A 14,197-nucleotide genomic window follows, 5' to 3' on the forward strand; every position below is an offset into this window, starting at 1 on the left:
TAAAAAGCATGTGAAAATATGCTCAACATCACTAATTATTAGAGAAATGCAAATAAAAACTACAGTGAGGTATCACCTCACACTGGTCAGAATGGCCATCATCAAAAAGTCTACAAATAATAAATGCTGGGCTTCCCTGGTGGCGCAGTGTTTAAGAATCCACCTGCCAATGCAGGGGACACGGGTTCGAGCCCTGGTCCGGGAAGATCTCACATGCCACAGAGCAACTAAGCCCATGCGCCACAACTACTGAGCCTGCTCTGCAGAGCCCATGAGCCACAACTTCTGAAGCCCGGGTGCCTAGAACCTGTGCTCTGCAACAAGAGAAGCCACTGCAATGAGAGGCCTGTGCACTGGAACGAAGAGTAGCCCCTGCTCATCGCAACTAGAGAAAGCCCATGCACAGCAACAAAGACCCAACGCAGCCAAAAATAAATAAATAAATAAATAAATAAATTTTTAAAAATAAATAATAAATGCTGGAGAGGGTGTGGAGAAAAAGGAACTCTTCATCCACTGTTGGTGGCTATGCAAATTGGTGCAGCCACTATGCAGAACAGTATGAAGGTTCCTCAAAAACTAAACGCAGAGCTACCATATGACCCTGCAATCCCACTCCTGGTCATGTATCTGGAGAAATCCATAATTTGAAAAGATACATGCACCCCAATATTCATAGCAGCACTATTTACAATAGCCAAGACATAGAAACAAGCTAAATGTCCACTGACAGATGAAGGGATAAAGAAGATATGGTATAAATATGCAATGGAATACTACTTAGCCATAAAAAGAATGAAAGAATGCCATTTGCAGCAATATGGATGGACCTAGATATTATCATACTAAGTGAAGTAAGCCAGACAAAGACAAATATCATATGATATCACTTATATGTGGAATCTCAAAAAAAGAGAGAGACACAAATGAACATATTTCGAAAACAGAAAGAGACTCACAGACACAAAAAACAAGCTTACAGTTACCATAGGTAAAAGGGGGTGGAGGAGGGATAACTTAGGTGACTGGGATTAACATACACATACTACTATGTATAAAACAGATAACCAACAAGGATCTACTATATAGCACAGGGAACTATACTCAATATTATGTAATAACCAATAAGGAAAAAGAATCTGAAAAAGAATATATATATATACATATATATGTGTATATATGTATATATGTGTATATATGTGTGTATATAGATGTATAACTGAATCATTGTGCTGTACACCTGAAACTTATATAATATTGTAAATCAACTATACTTCAATAAAAGTTTTTTTAATTAAAAAATTTTTTTTAATATACTGTCAGCATCACAAAAATAAAATAAAATAAAATAAAATTCTTCTTTCCTCCATTGAGAAAAGAATAAAAAAGACTGTACTCTAAGTGATAGAGAATTCAAAATGGCTGTCATGAAGAAACTCAATGAGCTACAAGAAAACTCAGAAAGGCAGTTCAATGGGCTTAGGAATAAAATTAATGAATAGAACAAATACTTTACCAAATAGATCAAAATTCTGAAAAATTCTGGAGCTCAACAACTCAGTAAATGTGATGAAGAATGCATTAGAAAGCACTGGAAATAGAGCAGACCATAGGGAATAGAGAATTAGGAAGCTTGAAGATCTTGAATCTTGAAATGATTCAGGTAGAAGAAGAGAGAGAACTAAGATATTTAAAAAAAATAAAGATGCTCTATGAGAACTGCCTGACTCCATTAGAAAGGCAACATAAGGATAATGGGTATCACAGAAGGAGAAGAGAGGGAGAGGGGAGCAGAGAATTTATTTAAAGAAATAATAGCTTAGAACTTCCCAAACCTGGGGGAAGAAACTAGATATATAAGTACATGAAACTAAGAGAACACCTAATTGCCTCACCATAAAAGAAGGCCTTCTCCAAGACACAGTATATTAACACTGTCAAAAGGCAATGATAAAGAAAGAATTTTAAAGGCAGCCAGTGCGGAGGAGGGGGCGGAGTAGAAAAAGACAGTAACCTACAAAGGTACCCCCCAACCCCCATTAGGCTATCAGCATATTTCTCAACAGAAATTCTACAGGTCAGGAGGGAGTGGAATGACATACTCAAAATCTTGAAAGATAAAAATGGTCAGCCAAGAATACTCTATACAGTAAAGTTATGATATGAAGGAGAAATACAAAAAAAAATACAAAAAAACAAAAGCTGAGGGAATTCATCACCACTAGACCTCCCTTACAAGAAATGTTGAAAGGATCTCTGCTAGCTGAAATGAAAAGGCCAAAGTATACTAACCTTTGAATAAAGTGATAAACAGATAGAATTTAAAAATTGCAACTCTGTATCAGAATATCTTGTTAAACACTTAATTGTAGCATAAAAGTTAAAGGGGATAAAAGCATTAAAAATAACCATAGCAATTTCAATTTGGAAACAAACTCACAATATAAAAAGGGATAATTTGTGACCACAAAAATATAAAAGGAGAAGAGGAAAAGGACATAACTTGCATAGGTAAATGAAGATAAGAACTTATCAGCAGATAAAGGACTATTTTATCTATGAGATGTTTTATACAAACCCCATGGTAAACACAAAACAAAAATCTAGAGCAGAGACACAAAACGTAATAAAAGAGGAATCTGAGGAAAAACATCACAGAAAACCACCAAACTAAAAAAGGAGATAGAAACACAAGGAAAAAGAAAGAATGGAGATACAGAGCAACCAAAAAACAAAAGACCAAATGGCAGTACTAAGTCCTCATATCTCAATTACCCTCAATATAAATGGATGGAATTCACCAATGAATATTGAGCCATTGGCTCAAAAATGAGCCATTCCACAGAGTGGCTTGGTGGATTAAAAACAAGTCAACTATATGCTGCCTTCAGAAGACTCATCTCAGGTCCAAAGACAAACATAGGCTCAGAGGGAAGTGTTGGAAGATGATACTCCAAGCAAATAACAGCCAAAAGAAAGCAGGTGTAGCCATACTCATATCCAATGAAATAGACTTCATATCAAAAAAGGTAACAAGAGACAAGATGGACATTATATAATGATAAAGGGGGTAATCCATTAAGGAGGCATAACAATTATCAATATATCAATATATATGCAGTTAACATAGGAGCACCAAAGTGTATAAAGCAATTATTAACAGACTTAAAGGCAAAAATTGATAGAAATACAATAATAGCAGTGGGCTTCAACACTCCACTTATAAAGATGGATAGATCATCCAGACAGTAAGTCAACAAGGAAATATCAGCCTTCAATGAAACATTACCAGATGGATTTAATAAATATATATAGAACATTCCAAAAGCAGCGGAATACACATTCTTCTCAAGTGCACATAAAATGTTCTCAAGGATAGACCATATGTTTGGACACAAAAGAAGTTTCAATAAATTTAAGAAGACAAATCATATCTAGCAACTTTTCTGACCACAATGGTAAGAAACTAGAAATCAACTACAAAAAGAAAGCTGGAAAAATCAAAAACATGTGGAGTAAACAACATGCTACTGAACACTACTGGGTCAACAAGGAAATCAAAGAAGAAATTTAAAAATACCTAAAGACAAATGAAAATACAACATAACAAAGTCTATGGGATGCAGCAAAAACAGTACTAAGAGGGAATTGTAGAACAATGGAGGCCTATCTCAAGAAACAAGAAAAATCTGAGACTAAGATAACAAGGACATATTGTACAGCACAGGGAAATATAGCCATTATTTGGTAATAACTTTAAATGGAGTATAATCTATAAAAATATTGAATCACTATGCTTTACACCTGAAACTAATATTATAAATCAACTATATTTCAATAAAAATCATATGATCATCTCATTATATGCAAGAAAAAGCATTTAACAAGATTCAATATCCATTTATGATTAAACACTCTCAATAAAATGGATATAGAAGGAATGTACCTCAACATAATAAAGGTCATATATGACAAACCCACAGCTAACTAACATCATACTCAATGATGAAAAACTGAAAGCTATCCCTCCAAGATAAGGAACAAGACAAGGATGCCTGCTCTCACCACTCTTATTCAACATAGTACTGGAAGTCCTAGACAGAGCAATTAGTCAAGAAAAAGAAATAAAAGGCATCCAAATAGGAAAGGAAGAAATAAAACTGTCACTGGTTGTGAATGACATGATTTTATATATTGAAAACCCTAAAGCTTCCACCAAAAAACTATTAGAAATAATAAACAAATACAGTAAAGTTGCAGGGTAAAAAATCAATATACAAAAATCTGTTGTGTTTCTATACTTTAACAACAAACTAGCAGAAAGTAAAGTTAAGAAAAAAATCCGACTTACAATTGCAACAAAAATAATAAAATATCTAGGAATAAATTTTACAAAAGAGGTGAAATACCTGTACATTGAAAAGTATGACAGTGTTAAAAGAAATTAAAGAAGACAAGAAGTTACAAAATAAATGTCACAGATATGAAATGTACAGTGCAGGAAACACAGTCAATAATTATGTAATATCTTTACATGGTGACATACGATAAATAGACTTATGGTAATCATTTTGAAATGATAGAAATATTGAATCACTATGTTGTGTAACAGGAACTAACACAGTGTTGTACGTTAATTTTACTTCAAAAACAAACAAACTCAAAGAAAAAAAATCAGATTTGTGGTTACCAGAGGCAAGGCGTGGGGGAAGGGGAAATTGGACAAAGATAGTCAAAAGGTACAAACTTCCAGTTATAAGATAAATAAGTACTAGGGATGTAATGTACAACGTGATAAATACAATTAACACTGATGTATGTTATATATGAAAGTTGTTAAGAGAGTAAATCCTAAGAGTCTCATTACAAGGAAAAAAATTTTTTTCTATTTCTCTAATGTTGTATCTATATGAGATGATGGATGTTCATTAAACCTTCTGTGGTAATCATATCATGATGTATGTAAGTCAAATCATTACATTGTACATCTTAAACTTGTATGGTGCTGTATGACAATGATATGTCAATAAAACTGGGGGAAAAAGACATTGTTGAAAGAAAATAAAGAAGACACAAAGAAACAGACATTCCATGCTCATAGATTGGAAGAATTACCATTGTTAAAATGACCATATTACCTAAAACAATGTACAGATTCAATGCAATCCTTATCAAAATCCCAAGGACATTTTTCATTGAAATAGAACAAAAAATTCTAAAATTTGTATGGCATTACAAAAGATCCTGAATAGCCAAAGCCATACTGAGAAAAAAGAACAAAGCTGGAGGTATCACACTCCCCAATTTCAAACAAAGCTATAATAATCTAAACTACATGATACTGGCACAAAAACAGACACACAGATCAATGGAACAGAATTGAGAGCCCCAGAAATAAACCCATACATATATGAACAACTTATGACAAAGTAGCCAAATTCATACAATGGAGAAGGAATACTCTCTTCAATAAGTGGTGCTGGGAAATCCACACACAAAAGAATGAAAAACTAGGCCACTATCTTACACACCTTGCATAAAAAGTAACTCAAAGTGGATTAAAAACTTGAATATAATATCTGAAACCATAAAACTCCTAGAAGAAAACATAGGTAGTACTCTCTTTGACATTGGTCTTAGCAATATCTTTTTGGATATGTCTCCTCAGGCAAGGGAAACAAAAGCAAAAATAGACAAATGCAACTACATTAAACTAAAAAGCTTCTGTACAGCAAAGGAAACCATCAACAAAATAAAAAGGCAGCCTACTGAATGTGAGAAGACATTTGTAAAACATATATCTTATAAGGGGTTAATATCCACAATATATAAAGAACTCATACAACTCAACAAGAAAAAAAATCCATTTTAGAAATGGATAGAGGATCTGAATAGATATTTTTCCAAAGAAGACCTACAGATGGCCAACAGGCCATGAAAAGATATTCAACATCACTAATTATTAGGAAAATGCAAATCAAAACCACAATGGGATATCATTTCATGCCCTTTAGAATGGCTATTATCAAAAAGACAAGAAATGACAATGTTAGAGAGGATGTGGAGAAAAGGGAACCCTCATTAGTGTAATAAGTCAGACAGAGAAAGACAAAAAATGGCATAATATCACTTATATGTGGAATCTAAAAAAATAAAACAAACTAGTGGATATAACAAAGAAGAAACAGACTCACAGATGTAGAGAACAAAAAAACCACCCACTAGTGGTTACCAGTGGGGAGATGGAAGCAGGGAGGAGCAAGATAGGGGTAGGTATTAAGATGTGTTAACTACTATGTATAAAATAAATAAGCTACAAGGATATATTGTACAGCACAGGGAATATAGTCAATATTTTATAACTTATAAATGACGTATAACCTTTAAAAATTGTGAATCACTATGTTGCACACCTGAAACTTACATAATATTATAAATAAACCATACCTTAATAATAAATAAATAAATGGGAACCCTCGTGCACTGTTGATGGGAATGTACATCAGTGCATTTACATTCTATTTACTATGGAAAATGGTATGGAGATTCCTCAGAAAATTAAGAATAGAACTACCATATGATCTAGCTATTCCACTTCTGGGTATTTATCTGAAGAAAACGAAAACACTAATTAGAAAAGATACATGCACCCCATGTTGATTGCAGCATTATTTACAATAGCCAAGATATGGAAACAATCTAAGTGCCCACCAATGGATGAATGGATAAAGAAGAGGTGGCATATATATATATATATATATATATATATATATATATATATATATATATATATATTAAAAAGTCATTAAAAATGCTGAAATCTTGACACTTGCAACAACACAGATAGACTTAGAGGGTATTATGCTAATGAAAAAAGTAAGGCAGAGAAAGACAAATACTGTATGATTTCACCCATATGTAAAATATTTTTTAAAATAAACAACAAAACAAAACAAAAACAAACACATTTAGGCAGAGAACAGATTGGTTGTTACCAGAGGGGAAGAGGGATGGATGGAGGGCAAAATGCGAAAGGAAGTCAATTGCATGGTGATGGATGGAAACTAGACTTTTGGTGGTGAGCACACTGTAGTTTATGCAGAAGTTGAATTATAATGTTGTACACATGAAACATGTAATATTATAAACTAATGGTACCTCAAAAAACTCAATAATAAGAAAACAAACAACCCAGCTTTTTAAACTAGACAAAATATTTGAATAGACACCAAAGAAAATATATGGATGGCAAAGAACCACATTAAAAGCTGCTCACCAAGTCATTAAGGAAATGTAAGTTAAAACCAGAATGAGAAACTACTTCACACCCACTAGAATGTCTATAATCAAAAGACAAATAATAATGTGTTGGCAAGGCTACAGAGAAACTGGAGCCCTCATACTTTCCTGGTGGGAATATAAACTGTACGACTACTTTGGAAAATAGTTTGGCAGTTCCTTAAAAAAGTAAAAATAAGTTCACCTTACAACCCAACAATTCTATTCCTAAGAATCTAACCAAGAGAAATTAGACATATATCCATATAAAGACTTGTACACAAATGTTCAGAGAGGCATTATACGTAATGACCAACCACTGGATGAATGGATAACCACTCAGCAATACAAGGGAACAAAGTACTGATACATATTACAACATGCATGAATCTCACAAACTTTATACAAAATGAAATAAGCCAGATGTAAAACACTACATATTGCATGATTCCATTTACATGAAATATCCAGAAATAGCAAGTCTACAGAAACAGAAAGTAGATGCCTGGAGCTAAGGACAGGAGCAGGGAAGACTACAAATGGAGACAAGGGTCTTTTTGAGGTGATGGAAATTTTCTAAAATTGGATTGTGGTTACACAACTCTGCAAATTAACTAAAATTCATTGAATTGTACACTTAAAATGGATGAATTTTAAGGTATATAAATTACACCTCAATAAAGCTGCTTTTTAAAAGATTTTTTAAATAACTAAACATACATTTACCATGTGATCTAGCCATTCCACTCCTAGGTATTTACCCAAGAGAAATGAAAGCTTATCTCCCTACAAAGACTTGTGTATGAATGTTCACATTTGTTTTGCTTGTAATAGTCAAAATCGGGAAACAACCCAAATGTTCATCCACTGGTGAACGGATAAGTAAACTACAGTATATCTATAAAATGGAAGTACTTCTTACCAATAAAAAGGAAGAAATTATTGTGATCTACTACAATATGGATAACTCTCAAAATAATTAAGCTGACTGAAAGAAGCCAGATCTTAGGGGGACCTCCCTGGTGACACAGGGGTTAAGAATTCGCTTGCCAATGCAGGGGACATGGGTTGGAGCCCTGGTCCGGGAAGATCCCACATGCCACAGAGCAACTAAGCCTGTGCGTCACAATTACTGAGCCTGCGCTCTAGAGCCCGTGAGCCACAACTACTGAGCCTGAGAGCCGCAACTACAGAAGCCCGCGTGCCTAGAGCCCATGCTCCGCAATAAGAGAAGCCACCACAATGAGAAGCCCACGCACCACAAAGAAGAGTAGCTCCCACTCGCCGCAACTAGAGAAAGCCCGTGCACAGCAACGAAGACCCAATGCAGTCATAAATTAATTAATTAATTAATTTTTTTAAAAAAGAAAGAAGCCAGATTTTAAAAAAAGAAGGCAGGCTTCCCTGGTGGTGCAGTGGTTAAGAATCCGCCTGCCAATGCAGGGGACACGGGTTCGCGCCCTGGTCTGGAAGATCCCACATGCCACGGAGCAACTAGGCCCGTGAGCCACAACTACTGAGCCTGCGCATCTGGAGCCTGTGCTCCACAACAAGAGAGGCCGCGACAGTGAGAGGCACGTGCACCGCGAAGAAGAGTGGCCACCGCTCGCCACAACTAGAGAAAGCCCTCGCACAGAAACGAAGACCCAACACAGCCAAAATAAAATAAATAAATAAATAATAAAAATTATTTTTAAAAAAGCATTCCTTTAAAAAAAAAAAAAGAAGGCATACTAATAATTCTATTTATAAAAACTTCAGAACATGCAAACTAATCTATAGTGACAGATAGCACATTAGTGGTTTGGGGGAAATGAGAGTGTACAGGGATGAGGATGAAAGAAGTAATTACAAAGGGGCATGAAGAAACTTCTGGGTATGATCAATATGTTCACTATCTTGACTGCTGTGATGACTTCTCAGGTGTATTCATATTTCAAAACTTATCAAATCAGGGACTTTCCTGGTGATCCAGTGGTAAAGAATCCGCCTTCCAATGCAGGGGACGTGGGTTTGATCCCTGGTCAGGGAACTAAGGTCCCACATGACTCAGGGCAACTAAGCTGGCACCCACAACTACTGAGCTCACGTGCCTCAAATGAGAGAGCCCGCGTGCCACAAAACTACAGAGTCCATGCACTCTGGAGCCCGTGCACCACAACTACAGAGCCCACGTGCCCTGGAGCCCACACACCACAACTAGAGACAGAAAACCCGCACACCACAACTAGAGAGAAGCCCGAGCGCCACAACTAGAGAGAAGCCCGAGAGCAGCAGAGAAGAGACAGCATGCTGCAATGAAAGATCCTGCATGCCTCAACGAAGATCCCACATGCCACAACTAAGACCTGATGCAGTCAAAAAGAAAAAAAAGAAAGAAAGAAATTTTAAAAAAACTTATCAAATCATTCACCTTAAGTATGTGTAGCTTATTGGCTGTCCATTATGTTTCAATAAAACTGTTAGAATTTTTAAAGATATTTAATAGGTCTATAGTATCAATAGTTAATAACTTTATTTTTAAATGTGTTTTCTCTTATTAAGTTCCTTACTGCATTGTCCTTATAGTTATTCACCACTAATTGCTTAAAATATATGATTAACTGAATTAACAAAAACTGCAATAGAATAAAGAAGCAACCCACCAAATGATGTTGCATATTGAAATGAAAAACAGACAGTTTTTCAGTTGTGAGACCTGGGATGGCAAATCATGACCTTAGATTTATTAGTAAGTTACTTTTAACATCATTCAGCTTCTGATTCAGTCTGTGGAGTGAAATGATAAGACCTTCCTCATAGAGCTGTTTTGAATATTTAATAAGGTAATACAATGAAGGCGCCTTAATTCTGTGCCTGGCATCTCATAGGAGCTAAATGGTTATTCCTTTTCTCACTTCTAAGACATAATCTGGATGGGAGAAGCATTTGACTAAGTAAAAGTGTTTCTAAGCAATTATCTGAAGATTGTGTGAACGGGAGGTAGGAGGTGAGAAGGGTGGGCACGTTCTAAGAATTGGGTATTTATCCAAGAACGATGGCAAACAAGAACTTCAGTCCCTGAGGAGGTATATTCAACAATGGTGCTATTGCAAGGCCTGGCTGAAATAGTCCTGCTAACTATTGCCCTCTGTCAAAAGTTAACAGTGGCTAACACTAAGTGGATAGAGTTATAGACAATTTTCATTTTCATCTTGATAGCTGTTTGTTTTACTTGAATGCATTACAATGAGCAAGAGATAATGAGAAAATAATAGTTATTTTCATTTTGAAAATAAAATTATTTGAAAAAGAAAATTAATAAAAACCACAATGAGATACCACTTCATACCTACCAGGAAGGATACAATTTAAAAAAAAAAAAAGAAAATAACAAGTGTTAGTGAGGATGTGGAGAAATTGGGGGACCTTCAGACAATGCTCATGAGAAGGTAAATGGTATAACCAATACGGAAAACAGTTTGCCAGTTCCTCAAAAAGTTAAACATAGAGTTAATATTTGACACCAAAATTCTACTCCTAGGTATATATCAAAGAGAAATGAAAACATATATTCACAGACACACACACAAAAAACCTGTACACAGGTGTTCATAGCAGCATTGTTTATAATAGCCAAAAAGTATAAACAACCTAAATGTCCATTAACTGGCAATATCTATACAATGGAAGATTATTCAGCCTTAGAAAGGAAGGAAGTACTGATACATACTACAACACAGATGAACCTTGAAAGCACTGTGCTAAGTGAAAGAAGCCAGACACAAAAGGCCACATATTGTGTGGTTCCATCTATATAAAATATCCAGAATAGGCAAATACATGGAGACAGAAAGTAGATTAGTGGTTTCCAGTGATGGGGGGAAGAAGAGAATGAAAAGTGATTGCTGAAAGGTATGAGCTTTCTTTCTGGGATGATGAAAATGTTCTGGAGTGAGATAGTGGGAACAGTTGCACAAACTTGTGAATATGATTTTTTAAAAATATCTGAATTGTGCATCTTTTTAAATGGTGAATTTTATGGTACATGAATCATACTTCAATTTCTAAAAATGACACTGCTTAGAAATAGTAAATTGCCTAGCATGACACTACTAGTATAGGTAAGGACTAAATGTTACAAACATGGAGATTAAGGCTCAGAGGGATTAAATATTGAGTCTGTTCCCTTCAGAGCTGGTTTAGTCACTAGGAACAAAAACCTTCTCAAAATTGTTCAGCAACAAAAAAATGGTATTGGTTCACATTCTTGAGAGGGAATAAGATTGCCCCAGCATATCTAACCATCAAGCTGTTCTTGATTGCTGGACTAGTCAGGTGCAGCCATAAAGTCACATTCACAGAGTACAAATATGAACACCTTCATCAGGTGCTACCAGTAGAAACAGCAAATAAGTGGGTTGTAGGCATCGCAGAACACATTCCTACACTGCGCCAGGCCCCACAGTCAGTGAGTGGTAGATCCAGGAGTCTAATATTAGGAAAAATCAATAGGCTTGTTATCTGAAGAATCAAGATTACCTCCCAGATTTTGAGCCTAAGGGACTAGAAAGATGATGCTGTCAGAAATAGAAAGTGGTTGGGTTCCAGCAGCTCGGGCGGCGGGAGGAGCGGCAGCGGCCAGGCAGCCCAGCTTCGCGAAGGCTCTCGGCGTGCCGCGGCCCGCAGGCACCCGGCACGCGCCCGCCCCGCCACCACGATGCCCAAGAGGAAGGTCAGCTCCGCCGAGGGAGCGGCGAAGGAGGAGCCCAAGAGGAGATCGGCGAGGTTGTCAGCTAATCCAGCTCCTGCAGAAGTGGAAACGAAGCCAAAAAAGGCGGTAGGAAAGGATAAATCTTCCGACAAAAAAGTGCAAACAAAAGGGAAAAGGGGAGCAAAGGGAAAACAGGCTGACGTGGCTAACCAAGAGACTAAAGAAGACTTACCTGCAGAAAATGGAGAAACTAAAAATGAGGAGAGCCCAGCTTCTGATGAAGCAGGAGAGAAAGAAGCCAAGTCTGATTAATATCACACACCTGGTCCTATCAGTGGTCCCTGTTTCCCTTCTTGTACAATCCAGAGGAATATTTTTATCAACTATTTTGTAAATGCAAGTTTTTTAGTAGCTCTAGAAACATTTTTAAAAAGGAAGGAATCCCACCTCATCCCATTTTTTAAGTGTAAATGCTTTTTTTTAAGAGGTGAAATCATTTGCTGGTTGTTTATTTTTTGGTACAACCAGAAAATAGTGGGATATTGAATATGGGAGGCTCTGATTGTCTTGGGTGTCAGCTTAACATTCCACAGATGGAGGATAGCTTTTATACCCTATAATACAAAGCATACTAAATGGCAGTTTGGAGTCAGTTGTGCATTTAATGTCTTAAACACTTTAAATTACTTCTCTTCCCACGTTGTTTTTGGTAGAATTGTTTCCTAAAGCAAACCACTCACCCCTTGATCTTGGCTCTCCTGGGCAGAATTTTGTGCACTCTGTAACATCTTTGGTAGTGGTAGTCCAGTTCTTCTAGTAACTGTTAATGTGCTGTTAACGATGGACAATTTGAGTATGTAGTGTATATGATATTAAATTGTGAATTAGTGGGACTTACGATGTAATAGCATATCAATATTTGAAGATATAGGTACTTGATATCCTGTGAAGGAAAATTTGCCCCCAAATTTTAAGCTGGAAAGTCACTGGAATAACTGTTCAGAAAAGAATCACAACTACATGATTTTTTAGGTTTTTGGTATGTATGTTGAGAATTGTGTACAAATTGAAATGTCTGTGTACTGATCCTCAAAACAACCAATAAAATCTCAATTATGAAAGAAAAAAAAGAAATAGAAAGGAAGGTAGGAAACAGGAATTAGTGGGAAGGGAGAGAACGAGTTTGTTGGGACAGGCTGAATGTCAGCTGACAATGGGACCACGATATAGAAATACAGCTAGAAATATAAATGGTACAGTCCACAACCTTGAAGCACAGTTGGTGATCAAAACATTAGTTGTCTTCCACCATCCCTTGATTCAACTCCCGCCTCTTATACTTTTCCACTCATTCTTAATAGACAGTCCTACTGTAATCTTAAGTTATAAACACAGGTCTCAATTCAATAATTAGAATGTACAGTTCCGGGCTTCCCTGGTGGCGCAGTGGTTGAGAATCTGCCTGCCAATGCAGGGGACACGGGTTCGAGCCCTGGTCTGGGAAGATCCCACGTGCCGCGGAGCAGCTGGGCCCGTGAGCCACAATTACTGAGCCTGCGCGTCTGGAGCCTGTGCTCCGCAACGAGAGGCCGCGATAGTGAGAGGCCCGCGCACGGCGATGAAGAGTGGCCCCCGCTTGCCACAACTAGAGAAAGCCCTCGCACAGAAACGAAGACCCAACACAGCCATAAATAAATAAATAAACAAATACTTTAAAAAAAAAAGAATGTACAGTTCCATGAAATGGTCAAACCTCTGAACTTAATTTAGCATCAAATCATCTTCCCACCCTCATCCTTCCTACCCTGCAGGCTGGAATGGGGCTTCTGCTCATATTCTCCTTCACTTGCTACCTGAAGGTTTGCTCCCCCTATAGAATGAAGCTGGGTGGGGAAGTGGGGAGCAGAGGGAGTGAGAAGGAGAGGGGAGGTAAAGGGATAAAACAGTTCTTTACTAGTTCAGTGGCTTCAGTCTTGCCAAGCAGGCAATTAAAGCTGATTCCATGAATGGGCCTGGCAGATTATTAAAGTTGATGCTTTCTCTCAAGGGGCCCTTTAAAGATCCCCTGCTGGGCTCCTGTCTCCTGCTGTTCTCCTGCAGAGGTGACAGAGTTGGGAGGGTTGGAACATATTTCAGTTTCTTCCTCAGCTCCTTGTCTTTAGATGATTCACTTCTATCCTCTTTGCCCTAAGGTCTCCTTGCCCCCTCACAAATGTCCCCATGATG

General features: G+C 36.9%; 1 pseudogene across 1 annotated transcript; it reads left to right on the forward strand.

Annotated features, from left to right (window-relative positions):
- Positions 1 to 11,856: 11,856 nt before the first annotated feature.
- LOC309664972 (non-histone chromosomal protein HMG-14 pseudogene) lies at positions 11,857 to 13,698 on the forward strand (annotated as a pseudogene). The gene has a single exon. The product of its transcript is annotated as a non-histone chromosomal protein HMG-14 pseudogene (transcript).
- The last annotated feature ends 499 nt before the right edge of the window (positions 13,699 to 14,197 follow it).

The sequence above is a fragment of the Balaenoptera physalus genome (genome assembly GCF_965194825.1).
Source record: "Balaenoptera physalus genome assembly, chromosome: 7".
Taxonomy (NCBI): Eukaryota; Metazoa; Chordata; class Mammalia; order Artiodactyla; family Balaenopteridae; genus Balaenoptera; species Balaenoptera physalus.